General features: G+C 35.7%; 1 pseudogene; it reads left to right on the forward strand.

Annotated features, from left to right (window-relative positions):
* Positions 1-15161, forward strand: part of LOC128584338 (N-acetyllactosaminide beta-1,6-N-acetylglucosaminyl-transferase-like) — a 76988-nt pseudogene extending 61827 nt beyond the window's left edge.
* Positions 15162-24014: the final 8853 nt, after the last annotated feature.

The following is a 24014-nucleotide window of genomic DNA, read 5'->3' on the forward strand; positions in this document are numbered from 1 at the left end:
AATAACAGCATCAACAACAACAACATGGGTGCTCCCTAATATTCTGAAATTTTAAAAGTAATCTGAGGTAACTGAGATACACAAAAGTTAAATAACTTGGTCAAACCAGCTAGTAATCTCACAGAACTGATCAACAAAATGCTTAATTGAGATTAATTCTGACTATGAAGTCTATGCTTTTGAAATATATAGTTATAAAGTACAGACTTATTAATGTACATAGATACAAATAAATCATAATAACCTATAAACATAGATACTAATATATAATTTTTATCCTACAAGCAATACTTTTTAACATGAAAAAAGTTCTTAAAGAATTAGCTAAAAGAGCATTAACAACAGAGGGTAATTCTGTAATGGCAAAGTAAAGTCCTCTAAAAATCCACTTGGCATAAGGACAATGAGAATAATGGTGAAACAATTCAAATCAACTCTTGAGAACTCCAGGAGTTTACTAAATGCTTGCAACTACGTGAGGAGTAATAAATAGTAAGGCTGGATGTGTGTGAGAGCAGCTACGTTTGATTGATTTGCCTTAATCCGATCACCTGCTCCCTGGCTTGAAAAACCCACAGACTCACAGTTAATGTACCAGGTAAAACTAGCAACCTCGTGACTACTGAGAAGAGAATGGGTTTGGTTCACCCCAAAGTCCTGTACCAAAAACATTTCCGTATTTGATCTTATTGACTTCTAACTATTAAGCTCAGTTCCAGAGCTAATCATTTCTTAAGCTGATCCAGAATATGCTTTCTAAAACCAATCCTACCCTGGGAGCACTCATCTAAAAGCTATCAGCAGCAATAGTTTTAAGATTATAGCTGCTTCAAAAGACTATTCCGATTGTATGATTATCAATAAGCTAAAAGAAAATCTATGGATTGAGAGGCCCATAAAACGCTTTGAAAAACACTGACATATTCTTCAAAATCCATAAAACCACACACATATCTAGGACCATGTACATTTCCCCCAAAAGACTGAATAAATTACTAATCTCTCACCTTTGCGTGACCTTAACTCTTTGCTCAAGCAGGAATTGAAGACTAAGCCAGGGATGTCAGTTGCCTGCTGAAGGGTTGAAGAGGTACCACAATACACAACTGGGAAATATTATTTATTAAAGATATTTAAGTGATATTTATCCAATCATTAAAATACCAAAATAGCTACCCAAGTAGAGATTTTAAGGACTGCATAGAAGAGCTAATAAAACTCTGCATATTTGTTCAGTAAAGTCATTAAGTAAAACAGCCACATGAACAAAAAACAGCAAAAGCAATAACATCTGAGGATCTGATTTTCAGGACTGACACATATTATTTAAAATATCCAGTTTTTTTTTTTTTTAATTGAGAGCCATAGGGTAGTATAGCTTATTCATGGAGAAAGGAGATGCGGGGAAGCTGTCGATAGAAGCCATCTCTGAGGTGACTCAGACATTGAACTTATTAGAAAAAGATGATAGAGCCATTATTCTAAATATATTCAAAGTACTAAAGAAAATGTTGTTAAGAGAATTATAGGAGAGCATGACAGTGGTAACTCACCGCACAGAGAATACTGATAAAGAAATAGAAGTTATATAATGTGGTTCTGGAGTTGAAAATTACAGTAACTGAAATAAAAACAATAACCTCTATAGAGGGGTCCATCACCAGATTTAAACTTGGAGAACACGGAATAGGCGAATTTGAGTACTGGTTAATTGAAGTACTTCAGTTTGAGGAAAAGAAACTAAAAAGTGGAAAAAAATGAGCAAAGCCTCAGAAAGTAGTAGGCACTATAAAGCATATGGAAAATAATTGCCTCAGAAGGAGAGGAAGAGAGAGAGAAAGGGGAGGAAGGGTATTTAAATAAATCATGCCTGAACACTTCACAAATTTGCTGAAAGACAAATTTACATATCTGGGAAGCTAAATGAAATCCATACAGATAAACTCAAAGAGCTCTGCACTGAGATGCATCATAGTCAAAATACAAACACAGAGAAAAAATATTGTCATTTTTGTTTGTTTCTTTGTTGTAGCACCTGGCTTTCAAGGTAATACATGCCAAAACATTAACTGTACACACAGCACACAAAGGAAATGGTATACAGTTTTGGAGGAAAAAATGGGAAAAGTCCTTAAGCAATCATCATTAATTAATTAAAGAAAGTAAAAAATCTTGAGTTAGTATGAGCATATGACTTCCAGGGTTACCACATTCAAATGTTCAGTTTTCAACAAAAAATTACAAGACATGCAAAGTCAGAGACAAATACGATTGCTCTTCTTATAAAGGAAAATTCCTTGAGAATGTAAGTGAAAATCTTCAACAAAATATAAGAAAGATGAATCTAGCAACATATGAAAAGAATTGCAGACCTTCACTAAATGGGATATATTATAGGAATGCAAGGCCGATTAATATTAAAATCAATGTAATATTCCACATTAATAGGATAAATATCAAAGACTTAAATATAAGACTTGAAACCATGGAACTCCTAGGAAATAACATAAAAACAGAAAAAAAGCTGCTTGGCATTAGTTTTGGTAATCTGATCTGACACTAAAAGCACAAGGAATAAAAATAAAAATTAGCAAGTGGGACTACATCAAACTAAAAATCTGCACAGCAAAAGAAATACTTTACAGAGAAAAAGCAATCTATGGAATAGGAAAAATATTTGCAAACCATCCATCTGATAAGGGCTTAATATCCAAAATACAATATAATATCTAACAACTCAATAGCAAAACAAACAAACAAATACAAATAACTCAATTTAAAAATGGACAAAAGACTTGAATAAGCAATTCTTTAAAGACATATAAGTGGTCACCAGGTTTAGGAAAAGATGTTCAATATCACTAATCATCAGGGAAATGTATATCAAAGCCACAATGAGATACTACTTCCTTCCTGTTAAGATGCATATTATGAGAAAAAAAAGGTTATATATTGGCAAGGAGGATGTAAAGAAATTAGAACCCATATACACTGTTGGTGGGAATGAAGAATGCTGCAACCATTAGGGGAAACAATATGATGATTGCTAAAGAAAAAATTAAAAATAAAACTACTAGCATCACTTGGATGAAATAGTTTTCCTGGTGTTTCCATAAGCATTACCATAATCTCTTAGCTATGCATAAAAGTATCTTCGTTACTTTTCATTCCTATTGGTTTTCAATCTTGCATTCTTTTCCTAAATTATATCTCCCAAACATATTTTCCTTTCTTTAAATTTAGATCACCTTCTCTGTAATACCGGGGCCTATTAAGGGCTTGACAGATAGTCAATAATTTGCAAATGTTGAAGCCAATGAATGGATGCAACAGGTGCTTTAGACTCCACTGTGTTAACTCATTGATAACCCTAAATGATTTACAACATCCTTCTCAGGCTCTGTGTTCACATCTTCAAAATGTGAGTGGCCATGAATCTTTTTCAGTTTGTTTTTTCTGTTTAGCTGAAATGACATAATGATTAGAGACTTCTCTTCTGAATTCTATTTTTTCTTCTGTTGTATTTCCAAAATATATCCAGATATCAATATTGCACGGCTGAATCTTATTGCTAATTGTCTAATTTACCTTACTAATTTAATTCTTTGCAAGTATTTTGCAAAGATTTATATTGTGTCTATGATGTGCTAGATATTATTTTCAGCACTTGATAAATTTTAACAAACTTAATCTGCCTAATCACCTTATATATTGGGTTCTATTATCCCCAATTGATAGACGAGAACACTGAGGTACAGATAAGTTCCCTGGGTTCATACCATAATTCATCGAGCCTAGATTTAAATACATTCATGGTTGTAAATACTCCACTATGCTGCATCTTGGCTGGAAAATAAATATATTTTCCCAGGATATCCACAAATGCTTTCCTAAAAATGTTAAATTACAAAGAAATAATAAAGTCAGTATACACATTTTTAATACATGCTTAAAAGTCGTGCCCCTAAAATGTTGCCCATCTCTACTGTAGACAACTGAAGGTCCAGATCTGTGCTTTTTAACCTGTAATGTGTATATAAATCATCTGAGGTCATGTTAAAATGCAGATGGTGCTCCAAAAGGTTTGAAGTGGCCCAAATGTCTGCATTTTTAGTAAGTGTGCAGAGGCTGTCAGTGCTATTAGTGGATAAGCCATACTCTGAGCAACAAAGTTACAAACCCATGGAGGTTATAGATAAGAAGTACCATGATGGTGATGGAGTTTTAAGATGATTTGGTCATGCGTATGTACACAAGAAGGCTCGTCTAGGAGAAAGTGAGGCTAGAGACACCTGAACACCTGTACATCTCTTTTCCTTTTTCTCTTAGGGCTCTTATTTCACATCAACTTGCACTATAATTACTCTATGCTTTTCAAGTTCTCCGTGATATAAGAAAGAAAAATCAAATTCTATGTTCAGATTAGTCGTCACAATTAGTTGGCAGATATTTTGCAGTCAGAGTATGAATGATATACCCTTCGTAGCACACAGGAGAAAGTAAATTCTAATACTTGTAGTAAGAAAGCAATTATATTTAAAAAGAATGGAGGGCCAAAGTTCATAGTGATTTGAATTTTACTAAGATGGTAGCAGTGGAAGCTGAGGAAGTAAGGTATACAAAAGAGCCTGGGAGAAAAGTGAAGATTCAGTTTGGATAATTGTGTATGAGGCAGGGAAGGGATCTGGCCAAGACCATTTTAAGAAGTTTCAGGACTAACTGAATGCTCCAAAATAGGTGACTTTCTGACAGCTATAGCTGCTTTAGAAAGAATACCCCCAGGAGGGAAGCTAATTACAGAAATGGGACTTCTGGAAAAAGGGACACAGGGGTGAGATGTCTCCTTTGTGGCATCCAGCACATGCTTCAGGAAATGCAGCACTTACAGAACTTTTTCTGCTTCCAAAAGTGTATGACTCACAGCTATAGAATGGGGACCATTTACAGATACCACTTTATAGCCTCACTTACTTCATTGATTATAAAGTTCAAGCAATATTTTCTCTCTTGGTTAATATACCAGGCATGAGACGAAAGAAGGAAAATGAGAGAGGAAGAAACAAGACACTACCCAAACACCAATGTGCTCGCTGTCTAAGGGAACAGAAGATAGGTCATGCTTCAGCAGGATTGCTGCTCTAATGGATTTGCTTCCAGGGACAAGGGGAACACGTGCTGAGAGTAATTCTGCCTGAATCACTTGAGGAAAAGGACGGTTTGTAGATTATGTGATCTAGGGAGCAACAGGACTCCACCTTTCCAAATCTTCTGCAATAATCTGATAAAAGCAACTGCTTTAGAGTTGTAGATGGGCAAGGTGAAGTTGGTAGCAGAAAAAGTCTCTGATAAAATTGTGTTCACTTGGGGTGCAATGCTGATGATCCTTGGGCTAATCTTGTTTGGAATAGCATATTAATGATTTTACAGGAATCAGATTTTATTAACTTGACAATGCTTATTTCACTGATAATGCAATATTCCATTGATGTTCATGCATTCATTCTTTTATCAATGAAAAAACACATATCCAATAATTTCCCTGGACATGCCAACCTATCATCAAGGTTCTACACATTTAACATTTCAAGTCAAATCCTGTTATTATATGACTCCATTTAGTTATTTATTTGAAGATGATGAAATATTTATAATAAATAATTTCACAAACTGTGAATACTCCAACCTTTCCTCTTAAATGCTTAAAGTCAAATTCCCTTGTTCAAACCATCATAAAAACATCACTGGACTGCAGCAGATCTTAGAGACAATAGAAAAACAAGACTGAAACTCATAGAGGGAGAGTGACTCCGTAAAAGTTGCATGGCTAATTGACAGCCATGACATTTAGAATGTAAGTTTTGCTTCAGTGAGTTTCTTTCTCAGAAAATGAAGTTTTGAAGAAATTAAGTGAATAACCTGACAGGGTAGAGCTTCTGCTGATGGGGAAAAACACTCCAGGAAGGAAAGTGGGAGGTGCCCTCAGAAAGGCCACAGAGAAAGGAGTGGTTGTTATGTGCCCCCAGCCAGATTAGAGGCTATTGGCAAAGAATCCTCAGCCCATTGGTGAGGCAGCTCAGCACAGAGCTTAGAAGGACGGCTGCAGAAGAAGCTTGGCTTTGGATCCTGGCTTAGCCTCTTGTAAGCCATGTAACTTTCATCTGTTATCTGTGTCTCACATACTCTATCTGAAAAAGGCAGAAAATAATAGACTAGTTCATTAATTACCGTGCAGATTAAATATGATCACATATTTTAAAGGAAGTGTGTAGCATAGTGTAGTCCTTGAGTTGTATTAACTCATTAATTGTGGCAATGACCTCCAGAAGGATTATGTCTATCCTGAACTATCTGCTCTGATGGAGAATTAGAATTATTGAGCAGGAAACATTGAATGATGTAGACCTTAGAGACTCACTGCTCGACACACACGGGAGGAGTTCTGAGGTGAGAGATGATGGAGTTGTGGAGTATGTGCTCTTTACTAGAAAATCAATCTCCTAGAGGTGAGTGGGTACAGAAGTACAATGTGGAGTTACAAGGAGAGATATTTGGAAAGCATTTGTAATGCAAATGCTACACAATGTCCTCGTTTTCTGGTTCAAGATGAAACCCTAAAATATAGGATATGTTAATGATCAGCATCAACATATTAGAAATAGTTTAGTCCAGCAGACCAATTTTACAGACATGGAACCTGATATTCAGGGAAGTAATTTTATCAAGATCACAAATCACCTCATAAGGATTGAAAAAGAACGCACAGCTCCTACCTCCCAGTCAAAGGGAGGATGGAGCCAGCTATAACCAAACCAGTGTGGGAGACATTAGTTTATTATACTTCTGAATTTCCTATTTCTTTGGTATTCCTACTTTCACACATAATCTGAACTTTGGTTTTATAGAAAAGACCAAAGCAAAAGTATCAGAGGTATCCCTAAGTACACCTGAGAAGAAAACTGATGTATAATAGAGTAACAAAAGACAAACATACAAATTTAATATAAGTTTTACATGACTTAGGAACTCTCATGAGAAAATGACTATCCAAAGAATGGGCAAAACCTGAGTGGTTTTATATTAGGTTGAATGAACACAGGCAACTGTGAAAAAGTATAACAACTAAATTATTTTTCTATATTAAAAGAAGATGTGGATTTGTTCTAACAAAGTCTTTTTACACAGAATTGTCTCTGCTGTGACTGCCTGTTGAAGAAATTTCTTTTCCCCCTATATGGAGATAGCATCTTTTACAAGGGATCATTTATCTACTCTTTTCAGGAAGAAATAAGATATTAGAATATCCATTTTGTATCTACTATTTTTCAAATTCTTTTAGCTCAACATAGTCCTTATATTAAAGTGTACATATCTTGAAGTGACATATTCTACCATCCTCCAGCAGTACCGGGGAATAGGACGACAGCCTGGAATCCCCTCCCCTTGGTGCAGCAAGTCCACCAAGTCAATGAGTTATCAGCATGGCCCCCACAGCCCTACATGAGTCTACCAAATAGAGTCCACATTCCAAAGAGCTATTGTCAAGGTCTAAGCAGAAACACAGCTTAGAAGGTCTGTATTGAACTCCGAATAAACAGAAAGATGATTACCTCTTCCTAGAACACCGGAATAGTATGAACACTAGAATGTTAGAATCGGGCCAAGGATACTAGTTAACAAGCTAACAGCTTGACTTAATGCTGAGCTTCAAAGACAGCCTCAGGCTCTTTACCTTTCTGCTGATTTTAATGGTAGATTGTTAACAGAGCATATGTGAACTTGCAGGGGAGTTTAGAATCCTAGGCAGTCTCATTTTATGTGTGTGTGGGGAAAAACTCTGGAGAGTTATTAAAGGTGACTGGCCCTTCTGGTTGGATATCCTAGGAGTTTATAATCTTGACTGCAAGTTATCTCTGGGGTTCACAAACTGAATTGCTAATGGTAGAGTTCCGTAGAGATACACCTAGCTCCTCAGGTAAAGGCAAAAGGATCAAATAGCTGGGGATCCTCATCCTCATTCTTCTTTCTTCTATTTCATATATAGGATTTGATATAAATGATTTGAAGTAATAAAGTGCTGCCAAACTGTAAAAATACAGCTAAAAATTTATTATTGAATATCAATACCCCTCTCCTTTCAAATCTTTCCTGTGCCGACTCTCATTTTTCAGGGTCTTGTTCAAAAACTAGTGAATTTTATAAACTTACTTGAAATCAGATATTTGCATGCAATAATAGCTCTATTCATTTATTTATTCATTATTCCCCTATTCACCTTTTCATCAAACACTGAAAGGATATATAGCACCTACGAGTCACAATCCCGTGGAGACGGGTATCTGAACACACAGTAGAGCATTGTACAATAAAGCACAGATACAGATTTTGGACCAAGAACGTGAACAAACAAGCCCTTCTGGGGTGGGATGGGATTGAGGGTAAATAGGGGTTCCTGCATGCAGATCATCGAAAATAAAAACATGTTTGCATCAATCACATAGGATAAGTAATTCATAGTCTAAGAGAGGACTATGTTCAAGGGCACATCGGAATTTAAAAACAATCAATACATGACCTTTGCTGGTTACCACATTAACATTGTAACGGCCTTCTCCTGACTCAGAGCTGATTTTTGAGAGACTTTGTAGTAGGTTGCCTGAAGCCTATCTTGGGGATGACTCTGAGCCCTGCTCCTTTGTCTACATCATGGCTGGCAATCTCATAGTACAAACTCTTGGCTCTCTGGTACCAGTGGCATTTTTTCTGATTTTTGTCTTAATCAAACGAACCATCATCCAGTGTGATTGTTAAAAAACAATTTGTTAGGAAATTATCAGCCCACATGAAAATGAATCTTCAGGGAAAGGTGAGATAATATAATACTTTAACAATGGAACTAGGGAATTCTTATGATTGTATTTGATATGGTATTTTGTCATTGGTATGACCACATGCCTAACTCTGCAGGTCATCATACAGAGGGTGTTATTTTCTTAAGAATATTCCTGGGTCCCCGATGCAGAGGGGACTTATTTGAAAAGTGAGCATCTGTTATCACTCACAGTTGGGAGATATTGTGATAGTTTAGTCTTTCCAAAAATAACAGGATCATTCATTAAAAGCTTAACTCTGGGTAGATGAATCCGTTTATAGATACACAATGAAGGTGAAAGAAGCTTTTAAATAGAAACTTCCAGGAAGAAGAAGAAAATCAAAAGTATTAGGAGAAAAATGGATTTTAAGAAAAAAAAATGAGATCTAGCTTTTTTTTTTTGCAGTTTTTGGTCAGGGCTGGGTTTGAACCCACCACCTGTGGCATATGGGGCTGGCACCCTACTCCTTTGAGCCACAGGTACTGCCCTGGGATCTAGCTTTTACAAATAAAATGGTAAGGAAAAAATATGGAGCTGTGTTGTGCCTTGGGATGCCATCTTGTCACAAACAAGTGATTCAGGATGTGTGTCCCTGTCCTTTTTGCTTCTCCTGTCAGGAGCCCACCTAACGTTTATAAGAGAAAAACAGGGACAGGCTTCATTTTAACATCTGTACAACAACATGGTTTACTGATGAACACCATAAACAAGGGGATCGCAGCAGAAGGACATAATACGCCAGCGGTGACAGGCGTGGAGCAGATGGGAGAATCACACACCTGTGATTTATGACTCAGAGGCTTCAGGGATAGGCTGTTTTCTGAGTGTTGCTTTGTTTTTGTGTTTTGGTTTGGTTTTATTCTTGTTATCTCCCCTGGAGTCTGAATGGTATTTGGGGTACCTGTAATGCCCTGTGACTGCTAAGCACAGATAATTAAAGCAATGGAGTGTTCTAATGGTACTCATTTCACAGGGTCAGGCCTCTGTGAAATGGGCTTTCATTACACTGTTTCCTTGGTCCCTGTCCTCTAAATGTTATTACGTAGTCAGGAAGGAGACTAGCCTTTAAAAAATTAAAAAATATTTAATTTTTAATATCGAAATATTAAATTGAAAATATTTCAATGCAGCAATTCTCTGATTTCTTTTCTGAATGTATTTATGTTAGTTCACTCTTTTTTTTTTCTAGTTCTTATCTTAAACATTGTTATTGTTATTAAATTTTAAGCCTCTTTATTTTTGTGAATGCAAAAAATGGAAACCTAACAAACACATGTATACGTAAAAATAAAAAAATAATCAAAAAAGATTATCCCAGGATTGGGCTTGCCCAAGAGAATTTTAATTGTATAATAATAATAACTTTGCCATTTTTTCATCATGAATTTGATTTTTGGTATTATTTTGTTATAAATGTATCTGTCATCTTATTTGTGTTTATAAATATATTTTCTTTTAAATTTACTAAAGACTGAAAAGGAAAAAAATGAAAAATAATGCCAGTTACATGGTATTTAAATTTTCCTGAATTCAATAGTACCATATCATAGTAAATTATTACAGAATTAAAAAAATTAAAAAATAAACACAAAAGCAACTACCAGAAGACATACACTAAACTTCATTTCTCTTTCCGTTTTTGGTAAACAGATTAGTTTATGAATGGTACCTGTGGCAAGAGCAATGCAGTGACTATGCGTATCTCACCTGGTGCTGAACAGAGGCAACGCACATCTACCAAGGTGTCTATCATGACTGTTTCTACTGTGCTCTCAACAGCCCTGTGATTTACCCTCAGTAACCCAACATCAATGAAAAAACCAACACTGACTGACCATGCCACCGTGATAAAGCATTTTTAAATTTTATTCACAAAACCTCTATCAGATTATAAAAAGAGACAACAAGTTAATGACAGAAAGAGGGATGGAGGGAGGAGGGTGGGGCCTTAGTGTGTGTCACACTTTATGGGGGCAAGACATGATTGCAAGAGGGACTTTACCTAACAATTGCAATCAGTGTAACTGGCTTATTGTACCCTCAATGAATCCCCAACAATAAAAAAAAAAAAAAAAATGAAAACTTTAAACAAGGCTTACTGTGAAACTAGTGAATATAAGCAGGTCACAGCAGTGGATTGGACATAAAAAAAAAACAAAACAAAACAGGTTTTTCACTATCAACACTTCACAATAGGTGCAAAGCCTTCAGCATTCAGTAGAAAGTTATTTTGGATCTTGAAATTTATATCCAGATAAACAATAAAACATGAATGGTAAGCTGTTTATAAACATGTAAATACTAAATGAAAACACACACACACACACATAAACTTTGAACTTTTATTCTCAGGAACCTAGGAAGCTAGGATATAGTTCTTTAGTAACAAGGACATAACATAAAGGACAAAGAACTTGTGTGTCCCTACAGAATAGGGAACCAAGTGCAGAAGTGAAGTAAGCTGGATTTTCAGATCCATAGTACTAGAAAGACCTTGCTGAGGGGCGGGGTGTGTGGTGTGGTGTCCAACCTTCTTTTTATCTCTGCTACACATCGGAAAAAGAGTTGTTCTGGGCCACACCTTACATACACAAACACTAAGGATAGTTGATTAGCAAGAAAAGATCCAGGCATACTTGTCCTGGTATCTGACACCACAAAGAAGCAAATAAGTCCTCACAAAATCAGCACATGGCCCTTGCAAGCTCAGGTTGGACACCCCTGAGAAGGCAGTCAGTATTAACTGGTGCTGGAACACTTAGGGTCCCCAGATGAAGAACAGTAACAGAATGGAGATGGTTAACCATCTTATGTGTTTGCATGTATAAATAGTTTACAATGCTGTCAAAGAGATCGGACATGCAAAGGTAAAAATATATATATACATATATATATATAGGAATTCTGTAAAGAAAGCAAGTGACAATTATTAACTACATGTGAAAAAATTTAAGAAAATGTAATCTTAGTTTGTAATAGGACTTAGAACAGGGAACAGCTGGACAGCACTCCAGATAGTAAAGACTATTGATTAGATTAAACATGTGCAACTCATTCAGGGCTGAAAAAAGGAGACAGCATTTACATAAATGCAGTGTGTATGTGTGTGCTTGTGTGTGTATGTGTGTTTTGGGGGGTGAACGTATTTGAACTTAAAGTGTACTTTCTGAGGGAATGACTATGCTTCATTCTAAGCTTTATTCTACGATTTTATGTTATAAATTATAGAGTGCATCTTCTCTGAGTGGAACATAGAGGAAGATATTGGGTGGTTTTTTTCAGAAGCTGTTCATTCAGGCTTGGTTGCTGGAATTGAGATTTTGAGGGAAGTTCATGCTACCCATCATGGTGCACAATGTTGCTAAAGAAATCTGAGGAAACCAGTGGAAATAGGCAGAGATGGGGAAAAAAGGAAAGAGAACGTTGATTCCACATCGCTCTTCATAATCAGTCCGTGCAACTCTCCAGCACGTGTGCTACAAATTGCTCAGCACAATTTAAGTATGTGTTCAATTTATTTGGGTCATTTTTCCCTATTTCTCTCTCTCTACCGAGTAATTTACCATTTTACAAGTGACTGTTGGATAACTGTTCGTTTATCCCCTTTAAAAAACCCTAAAGAGAGTTTTGGTAAATTATGTAATAATTTCTTTTCTACACTATTTATTTCATTTTATTATGAGTAGTTTGGTTACTTAAAAGAATCCAATAGTTTTGGCGGTGTTTTTTTTTTTTTTCTCCCCTTGGGATTTTCAGTAGTTTGTTTCGTAGCAAATAGTTTTCCTCCTGGGAAATAAATTGTGCTGGCAGAATTAGTATTATCTGGTGTTTGAGGATATTTCTGCCTCACAGGTAGACTTTTCAAATTGCATTTTTTTACCTCTAATAAATAATGTTAAAAATTTGGCCATGTTCCTTTTTTGAATGTGAAAGACCCAGACGGACCAAGCTGTGATTACTACAGACCCTTTTCAGGGTTGTATTTTAGTCTTTTACCTGAGCTGATTTCACTGGCTTTACATTCATTGAATGTGCCACTATAGTAACAATTCATTTGATTTGTTACGGAAGTGTGTGACCCTCACTGCCATTAACTCAATTTGAGATACACAGGTTTGTGAGGATTCAATGTATTAAGGAATTAATGTCTGCTGCACCAGCTATTTTAAGAAAATATAATGAACAGCCCCATTTGTAAATAAGATTCTGTAGAGAATATTTAGTCTACTTAAAAGAACAAAAATGGCTAATGGCTGGAACATTACAGCTATTTCTATACAGATAGATTCTGTTACTGACATGAATAATAAATACATTAAAAGCTGTTCCTTGAAAACAGCTCCTAATCAATATGAGTGTATTCTGATTACCATGCAATTTTGAGAGCACAGTTGGGTTTTACCTACAAACATTTTCCATTTACCTGGAAATGATCTGCTCTTCTTTCATCTATCAATTTATTTATGTGTTTATCCAACACAAATTTATTTACTGTTGAGTTTTTGAAGATGAATGAGGTGTAGTCTGTTCTGAAAGTCTATATAGCTCATTAGAAAATATGCAAAGAATTGGGACAAATGTATTATTTTATAAGTAAAATTGTTTTAATTAATTAAGATACGAATAACTCAAAGGAAAAAAATGCTGAATATTTTTTTCCCTAAGGGATAGACGATGTATTGTGCTCCAGAAGACCATCGTGTCTACAAAGCCCCAGAAAACAGGAGATCAGTGTCCAGTATGAGCAGGAGGAGAGAGCCAGCTGGCTGGACTCTTGGGATGAAATTGAATAAATTCACAGCGTGTCCTGAAGGGCGGGAATAATTGGAGGGTGTACTAAAATAAGAACTCAGACCTGCAGATTGGACGACCCTGACATCCTGCCCTTCCTGGAAGCATGCCTTCTCCCCGCGGTGCCTCTTCGTGGGTTTGTCTCCATCGCCTTCGTGTTCAGTTTTGGGGGCGACCAAAGCTTCCAGAGACTGAATGTCTCAGACTCTTTGATGCAGACTCACGTTTGCCCATCCTTCATCAATGGGAAAACACCTTTCCTGTGGAGAAACAAACTAATGATCCAAGAGAAGCCTTCTTGCCAGGAATATTTGACCCAAAGCCACTATATCACAGCCCCGTTATCTAAAGCAGCTGAGTTTCCTTTGGCGTATATGATGGTCCTTCATCAGCATTTAGACACCTTCGCGAGGTTCTTTAGGGCTGTTTACACGCCTCAGAATATCCACTGTGTTCATGTAGATAAAAAGGCAAAGGCAACCGTTGCGCTTAAAGATGCGGTGGAACAATTGCAGAGCTGCTTCCCAGTTGTCTACGGTGGGATCTCCAGGCCGCAGCAGGATCTGAACTGCATCAAAGATCTGTCAGCCTCGGAGGTCCGGTGGACGCACGTCATCAACACCTGTGCGCAAGATTTCCCCCCGAAAACCGGCAAGGAAATAGTTCAGTATCTGAAAAGATTTAAGAGGAAATATCCTTTAAATCTTTTCAGATACTGAACTATTTCCTTGTTGGAAATATCTTTAAATAGTTTTAACTATTTAAATACAGTTTTATATATTTAGAATATAAAATAGTTATAAATATTTAAAGGAAAAATCCTTTAAATCCTTTCAGATATTGAACTGTTTCCTTGTTGGAAATATTTTTAAATAGTTTTAACGATTTAAATATAGTTTTAAATATTTAGAATACAGAATAGTTTTAAATATTTAAAGGAAAAATCCTTTAAATCCTTTCAGATACTGAAAGGGCGGGCTGCCCCCAGCTCATGCACTTGAACGGGCTAAGTATGTCCATCTAGAGCACCTGGGAAAAGAGCTTTCCTACCTGGTGAGAACATGGTTGTTGAAGCCGCCTCCCCCACACAATCTCACCTTTTACTTTGGCTCTGCCTAGGTTGTCCTGTCTAGAGAGTTTGCCAATTTTGTCCTCCATGACCCTCGGGTGATCGATTTGCTTCAGTGGCTCAAGGACACTTTCAGTCCTGATGAACATTTCTGGGTGATGCTCAACAGAATTCCAGGTGTCCCTCACTCTGTGCCAAGTGCCTCCTGGCCCGGTGACCTCAGAGTTATAAAATGGATTGACATGGAAGACCATGACATTTGTATCTGTGGAAACAGAGACTTAGAGTGGCTGGTGAATTCACCAAGCCTGTTAGCTAACAAGTTGAAGTGTAATACGTATCCCCTTACTGTGGAATGCCTAGAACTGAGGCTTTGAGAAAGAACCCTCAATCAGAGTGAAACTGCAATCCAACCCCGCTGGTATTTTTGATCTGTGACAACTCAGGACTGAAGGGAAACTGCAGTTGGGAAGAAGGGCTTTTCCTGGTGCAAGACTTTTACCTTGGTGATGTAACGGTTTGGGGACCACGGCGATGGCTTCAGGACCTGGCTGCATAATTACAGAGCTGTCCAGGCACTTTGGCCAGTCCTGCTGTTTCTTCATGCTCACCTCTATTTTCACTTAATTTGTTATGATCACCGATAAATTCAAATGTCAGGAGATCTTTGCACCAGTTACTTAATATATGAACATGTTCCAATAAAAAAGAGGATTGTAGATAATACTATTTAGGAAAAGAAGAATCAGGTTTTTTTGAAGAAGGAATCTTTTCTAACACATTAATAGTCACCACTTTTTGCTCAACTAAACATAAACATTGAAATAGCTTTCTGGGTAACTCACCAATTTCCTTTAAGACAGAAGCTACTGGAATTGATATTCAACACTAGCATTTTCAGTTTACCCACATCCTAAGTTCTGTATATAGATGGTGTAAAATCATTAACAAGACACAGGGTGAGCTTTAAGACAGAAGTCATTGTTTGCTGTTTCAGTAAAAGGGCCTCAGGGGGGATCAGAACATTTCTTTATTATATGCCAGAATGTACTCTTCTTCCCTTTCCCATGTTTTCATTGAGAACACTGAAAAGTCCTGGTAAGAATGAAGATATGTTTACAAGAGAGGTGCTATTACAAGTATCAAGACTGGAACACCCCAGAATGAATCACTTTCCTGTTCTGGGACCCCCTCTCCCCAATATTATCTTACTTGAAAAACAGAGACCAAATTCTATCCAGTGAGGCTCTTCACTCCCCCATAATATCCTCTGAGTAGTTTTACAGTGCCCAGTGCTGATAGGAGTGCCTTGATTTTTAAGAGCTTTCAATTATGGGTGAGCACATTTATCCTTCATTTATTCACCCATTCATTCTTTCAGCCTGCAAGCAATATTTCCTGAGTGACTACTATGTACCAGATGTGCTAAGACAAGAGAAGGAAAATAAGACAGAATTTTTTTCACTGTAAAGATCTTGAGAATAATGTCCACATTGGACCTTGCTCTGGAGAATCTTACAAAATGAATGCACATTGATATGCAGGGCTGTGTGTTGTAACATCAAGCCAAAAATATCAATAATAATTACAAATTGAAGGTTAAATCAGAGATCATTCCACAGGTGGGGGGAAGGAGGAGACAGAAGCTAAAGCCTGTTGTGTTCTAGACAGTCTGCTAGTTTTGTCTTAAATCTCATTTCATGCAAACCTTACAACAATCATAGAGCTTCTCGTGATTACATCCATTTCACAGATGATGAGGTAACTGCAGCTAAGCATTAGAAAAAATTCTCTGTCTGAGAATTGGGATTCTTACTGGTCTTCTCAGTTCATTTCCTGAGGTGGAATATTGAGAGAAGGTGAAATAAAGCAATGCTTACTATACCAGAGAAGGTAGGTTTTAACATTGGTCTCAGTGTTGAGAAAAAGTCACCGCAGGAAAATGTGAAGTCTACGTTAGTATCCTCTAATCCACCGAGTTCCCAAATATTTATTTATTCTTATGAAGAATAGTTGTTACAACTGATACATTTAGTTTACACAATTTTATGTTTTTGTAATTGTACCTGTTCAATGTTAATGATATTGAAAGGGAATGACTCTGAAGTAAAACCTTTAACCTTTTTTTTCCTGCTACTGAAGAAAAAATGGAATTGTATTTGGTGGCAAAGGATTGAGGGGGTGTGAATGTACCCAGGTTCATTGGTGAAGTCTAAACATTTTCTCTCTTGAACTTATTATTTAAAATGACAGCACCTGAGAAGAAGAAATGTTTTACACTGGATCTTTATTATGTAGAAGGAGAGATCTTTCTGGAATAGAAGCTGTTTACATGTGTATGGCTAGTCATGTCTCCTATGTCTTAAATAATATTGGAATAGCATAGTATTTGTGCTGGTAGGTTTCTGACAGCCCATGGGAATGACCTTAAACTACTGTATATATTTTTTTGTTTTTAGTGATGGTCTATGTTTGGTTTTCAAGGAAATAAATTAACATACTGTTTAAAAAAACCCAGAAGAAATATGGGAAAAGTAAGTAATTCATAGCTTTTCACAATGAGAGAAGGGCTGAGGATATAGCTGTATGCCATATCATAACAATTCTTATAAAAAATTCTATGACCAGAAATTGTACACAAAACAAGATGGCAAGGGAGATCTGCTGAAGATTTTAAATAGATCACTAACATGAACAGAAAGTTAAAGAGCTGTGCAGAGTGGCTACATGCCTGGAGGCAGGAGATTTAGTTAAGAGAACAAGTAAATCAGACAAGAGAAAACATGGACCAGATCTAAGGTAGGAGACATTTGACAAGCAGTGATGGTAAGACCATATAACACAAAAAAGTATCTTTCACTTTTTGAGAAAACCTCACAGCAATGTACGAGAGTTCTAATTTCTCTACATCCTCACCAATACTTATTTTCCTTTTTTATATAATAAAAAATACTAGCAGGCATGAAGTTGTATTTCATATATGTAATTATTTATATATTCATATATATATTTAACTTAATATGTCCTACACTCCTTACATTTAACAAATTTTATTTATATATATGTATATATGTAGGTTTGATATGTATTTACCATACCATTTTTTAACTGTATTTATTTAAAATTGTATATGTGTAATTACATATACACCCTATATATCATGTCACATTCTAATTCTTATGTGAAGTATAATATATGCATATGTGTATATAAGTTATAGAACTAATTATTTTAACACAAGAACTCTTCCCCTAGGTGTGTTTTTAACAGAAATTTGCATTAATTTTTAATAGCCAACATAAAAACTTCATGAATGTATAGTGGTTGATATTTATCACAGGGAATGTGATACGATAAGTATGAACTAATTGCAACTATAGGAAAAAAAAATGGGTGAAAGTCACAAAGATAACACGGAAAGAAGAAAGCCACATATAAAATTATAATACCATTTACAGACAAAACCATATTGTGTCATTTTGTGTTCATAGTCAGGATAGACATTTGCCTTGAGTAGCTGGTGCCTGGAAGGTGAGATGAGGATGTTTTGAATGCAAGTCATATTCTGTTCCTTGATGTAGGAGCTACTCATATGTGTGTTCACTTCACCAAAATTCATCAGGCTGTACACTTATAATTTCCATATCTTTCTTCTAGAGTTTTTGCAGTAGTAAAAGAAGGAAAAACATAATAGTTATCTATTTGATACGTTTCTTTCTTTCTTTTCTGTTTCTTTTTTGGAATTGAACTATGTTAATTTAAATCTTGGCCCAGCCCAATAATAGCCATAGGACATGGAATATCACATGTCAAATATCAGTGTCTCAGTCTCTGGAACTGTAATATTGGAGAACATATTTTTCCATAAATAATATTTTAGTAACTAAAATATGTAGTACATGTATTTTCTGCCATATAATCTATATCCAGTAAACGTTGATTCCCTTTTTCTCCATCCACCACATTTGTGCTAATGTAAAGCTGAAGCTACCCATTTTAGCAGTTAAAGATGATGAAGTTATTCCGGCATGATGGCTCACACTTGTAATCCCAGAAAATTAGGAGGCTAAGGTGGGAGGATCACTTGAGGCCAGGAGCTCAAGACAAACTTGTGAGATATAACTAAAATCTATCTTAAAGAAAAAAAGATTAAGAGTAAATTCAGGTAATATCAGTCTTTCTTTTATTGAGGATGAAAATATGGGTACTTAAGGGAAGAGTCATATCTTGATGTCCTTACATTACTGGAAATAATAATTTAATACACTTAAAATCAATATTCAATTGTTTATTACAAATAAGTTAAAATTAAATTTAAAACTTAACAAATGATAGACAAAGCGAACAGATACAGGAAAGAAGTAAATTAGAAAAATCTAAAATCTAGTACAAAATTCATTGCCTAAAAGCCTGGCCCCTTAAGAGGAAGAGACTATCTTACTAGAACTTCACCCCTCCCCCCCACAACTCCACTGCAAGGTCACTGAACAGCCAAGTCTCACCTGGATGGGGCTTTCCTCTCATGGAGATAAATACTTTTAGGGAATTAAGAAATACAGAACATCTAAACCTTGTCAAAAAAATAAATAAATAAAAGTCTCTAAGACAAGATACAAAAAAATCTCCTTTCTTCTGTCACCTCGATATGGTCAAAAAAACAGTCCATCGAAACACAAGACTTCTTAAGTGTTAATTCCTACTCCTGTAATTTATGTATATGGCCTAATTAAAGTCTACTTTGACATCCTACTCCTGAACTGTGTTCCCTGTCCCATACTCTATGTATATTAAAACCACAAATAACTTAAAATAATAAGAGATAAATCAGTGTAATTAACATAGTTAGAAAAACAGTTTAATAAAAAAAAATACAAGCCCAACAAAAACTGTGACATAAAGCCTTGCCCCATCAAAATAATAACTAAAACAATAATAAATACAATAAAAACAAAACTAGCCTAGAACAAGAGGCTGTTCCACAGACCTCACGTGTTAAAGATAGATAGAATCTCCCCCTCCGACCCAATTATTCTTTAAAATCTTTCTCTTTGTGTCTTGACTATTCATTTTCCCCTCATGTTCTCCTCTCTGCCAAATACTAAGATAGAACTCACAATATAGTTTGGGGCTAGTCCCCAAAATTTTATTTTTCTCACTTCAAAATAGTTAAAAATAATAAAAATTAATTTTTAATTGAGTATTTTTATGGGTCCATGCATTTTCATAAACTATAACTTAAAAAAAGAAAAGATATTCTTGAGAAGATTTTGGTGGTCAGCCATAGTTTATGGGTTTTCCTCTTTTAGAACACAAAAGAACTTCTTAAGGTTTTTAAATCATAACTAATCCACAGGTTCTGATTTAGGAGTAATGGTTTCTATCCCTGAAACCTACATTTTCAATAGTTAGCGTACTGCAATAGTCATTCTGGGGATCACACTTTGATAAATACCATTGTTGTTCTGGTCTCCCTCCTGTGTTTGCCCTGCTCTGTTCCGTATTGTAGACAGTGACAGATTACAGAGTGAGAGGAAGATAAAATTCAAAGCGTCTCCTCCCTCACCTCAGGTTGGGTCTCTAGCAGGGCTGGTATATGTTGGAGGCAGAGTCTCCTCCGTGGTTCTGCCTAGAAGCTCCAGCTTGGTTCCATATTTTACCAGTTGACCTTTGGTCCCTGGGCTTACCTCCTCCATTTTTCCCTACATCCCTGTGGAAGGCTGACACCACAGCATCTATTTTGTAGGCCAAGTGCTATTTCCGGTACTAACAGACTTAAGTTTCTATTTCCCTGCAAATGCTAGGCCTAAGTTTCTATTTCCCTGCAAATGCCAGGCCTCTTCTCGTAAATCACGTGAGTGAAACTTGGAAGCTTGCTGTTTGGAACTTATCTACACCAAGGCCAGGTTGCTTGGATACCTGGTGACGTAAACCTCCTCCTTCACCTACCCTTATATACCCTGGAAGAACTTTGCAATAAACGAGACTTGATCAGACTCCTGTCTTGTCTCCATTCTTCGTGCCCCTTGCCCCTTCTCATTCTCACCCCCTCCTCCAGGTATCCCTGTCGACTGACCCGCGGGCTGGGTCACATCCCTTCTCTGATTTGATAATGTTTGGATTATCCCATTTTAAACCAACTCCCTGTCCTACGTTCTATTTTAAATATTTAGGTTGAACTTCTCTTTTCTAGTTTTGGCCATGACTCATATAAATACCATATTTTATTGTCCTAATGACATTAAATTCATAATTGCAAATGTCATCTAAGTCAATTAATTCTAAATCCAGGTTTTACCTAATATCTGCCAAGTAGAGCATAGGAATCTAATTGGTCACATGTAGTCAAGGGCATGAGTCAGAGCATTAAACAGAAACATTCCTATGATAGGTCCTATTGAATTAACAAGGAAGGATTTCATTTGCTCATTTATTTATGTATTATTAAAGCACAGAAGGTAGCACAAAGATGAATAGAAGGCCAAAAAAAATGGAAAAAGAACTGGTTGACTTGTTTTGCTCATTAAGGTTGCTGTGCAACATCAAGCTAACAAAATAAAATCCAAAGACTATAGGAACAGAGCCCATTAAATCTTTTGGGAATCCACCATTATGCTTGTCTTGAGAGTCCAAAGGAAAGATATAATTCCAATAGTATTTTAAAAATTGTATCAGCATATATTTGTGTTTTTATTTGATAAATTCAAATTGTATATGTGAAGCAAACAACATGATCTTTTGATCAACATATGCTTTGTTGGAGTGGCTAAATCAAGCTAATCAGCTTATGTGCTACTTCATATACTTATCTTTTTTTGTTGTGAGAATGTTTAAAATCTGCTCTCAGCAGTTTTTAATTAAATAATACATTATTATTAATTATAGTCACCATGGTGTACAAAAGATCTCCTGAACTTATTCTTCCAATGCCTTTTTATCTCTACATCATGCTACAAAGATACTAGACTGGGTCGGTGGAGCCATGGGCTCTCATCCCAATTTTGCCACCAACTTATTGAATGACTTGGGGCCTCACCATGCCTATATATAAAATGAGGCAGGTCTAAGAAACTTCTACCTGTAATACACTATGATTCTTGCTCATATATTTTTGGTTGTTTGTCCTTGGGCAGCAACATATCTGACATTAGATGAATCAATACAAAATGTGTGGATGCCTATAATGCTACAGAAATGAATTCCTACGTCAAATATCTAACCCCAGAGATGCCCTTTATAATCACAGATTTTGTATTACAATCAGCCCTCTCCCTCCTCCATTAGCCAGGACACTCATTTTGTTTAACGTATGATGCACCCTTGCCTAACTTATCATGAAGATTATTGTACTACATTTCCCCCCAACGTGTTTTACCCTATGGCAAAAAAAGACAGAGTTTTATACAAGTTCATCTTTGTAATATGTTTTTAGGAAATATACTCAAAGAAAATCTTCGAGGAATTTAAAATTTACCTTCAAAGAACATTTACCTGTAGTGATACAAAAAATATATATCTTTAACTGTAGTGAGTTTTCCATTAATCATTTTGTTTGCATATGGGTTTAAAAATCTTTTCAAAATAAATTTTCAATGTTACTAGGGAAGAAAGAATTGAAGAACAAGTCCATGACTTAGCAATTATGAATAGGGCTGCAATAAATATTCTGATACAAATATCTTTGTTATGGTGTGATTTTTGGTCTTCTGGGTATATGCCCAGTAGGAGGATTACAGGATTGAATGGCAGATCTATTTTTAGATCTCTAAGTGTTCTCCATATCTCTTTCCAAAAGGAATGTATTAATTTGCATTCCCACCAGCAGTGCAAAAGTGTTCCCTTTTCTCCACATGGTGCCCCACTATCATACTAATGTACACAGCTATGGTTTAATAACAATAAATAAATTAAAAAAAAAATAAAGATTACACATGTAATTCAAACCTGAAAAAAAAAAAAAAGAAGAAGAACAAGTCCAACAAGAAATATTTTTCTAGAAAGAAATCCTATACACAGTCACTTAGTCATATGACTTTTCTAATCTGTTTAACCTAGTTGAAGTCTCTGGAACTTTCAGAGGTTCTGACATTACATGTTTGCCCATTTTTCTTATTAAACTATCAATTTTCATTAGCTTTTCCTGAATTTGCCTCCTGAGATTAATTCTATCATTTAGTTTTGTTTATGTAAATAGCTTTGTCATTATTAGTTTACACTAATATTGAGTTCTACCACTCTGCACTCTTCAAGGAGGCTTCCCCAAGGTAAAGATATAAGGATGTATACCTTTTCACTTTAATGCTTTATTTTGACAATTTCCAAAAGCTACATAAAATTTGTAAGACTACCATAATTATATATATTTATACCTACCTCAAAATGAACTATCTAGGACCTAAAATGAATTAACATTTTTATATTTCTTTAAGCATCTATCAATTACTACCCAACTACTAAATCCTAAAACCATTAACCACTATTCATAGGTAATTTGTATGTACATTTGTATGCACTTTTTTCCTTCTTGTGTTCCATTGTTTTCCTTGGTTTGCATTTTCTTTTATTTCTCTTTTCTCACTTTTGTATTAATTGAATCTGGGAAGTCTAAATTAAGGTACAAGAGTAAGCAAACACACTAATAGCGAGTTTTGGCATACTTTTATGGTTCTATGACCTAGGTCTACCTGCAGAAAAGGCAAAAGGAATCTTTGTACTTTGCTATGATTAAACACAGTTACCTGCAGATGAGATTATGGTGAGAAAAAAAAAAAAAGAAAGAAAAGCTCATGGGAAAATATAAAGTAATTTTGTCTGAAGTATTATTTTATCATCTCCCTTTTGCAGACCTAGTACAGATATAAACAGTTTCTCATTGTCAAGGTTTCTGCTATCATTCAAACACATTTTGACCAAGGTGCTTTCTTCATTTTTATTATGTTGTGTTTAAGTTTGCTAGAGTTTCCTACTCTATTCAGTTGTCGACAGTACATCATGCCTAGAATTCAGAATGTGATTTTCTTTTTTTTTTGCTCAATATTCACTGAGGAACTCTGTTTAGTTTCAGTTCTTCAACTACTATCTCTATGTCATTAATATGAAATCTGTAATTCTTATCTGATAACACCATAATGTAATAAACCCATTTCATAATGCTTCCTGGACCTTTCATCTGCAAATTCAGTGCCACTTACCATATTTTCTGTGTAAAATGCATACTTTTTTACTCAAATTTTGAGAGGAAAGTAAGGATTCACATTATACATGAGTGGTGTGGATTTTGCATCTAT

Source organism: Nycticebus coucang, chromosome 4 (assembly GCF_027406575.1).
Source record: "Nycticebus coucang isolate mNycCou1 chromosome 4, mNycCou1.pri, whole genome shotgun sequence".
Lineage (NCBI taxonomy): Eukaryota > Metazoa > Chordata > Mammalia > Primates > Lorisidae > Nycticebus > Nycticebus coucang.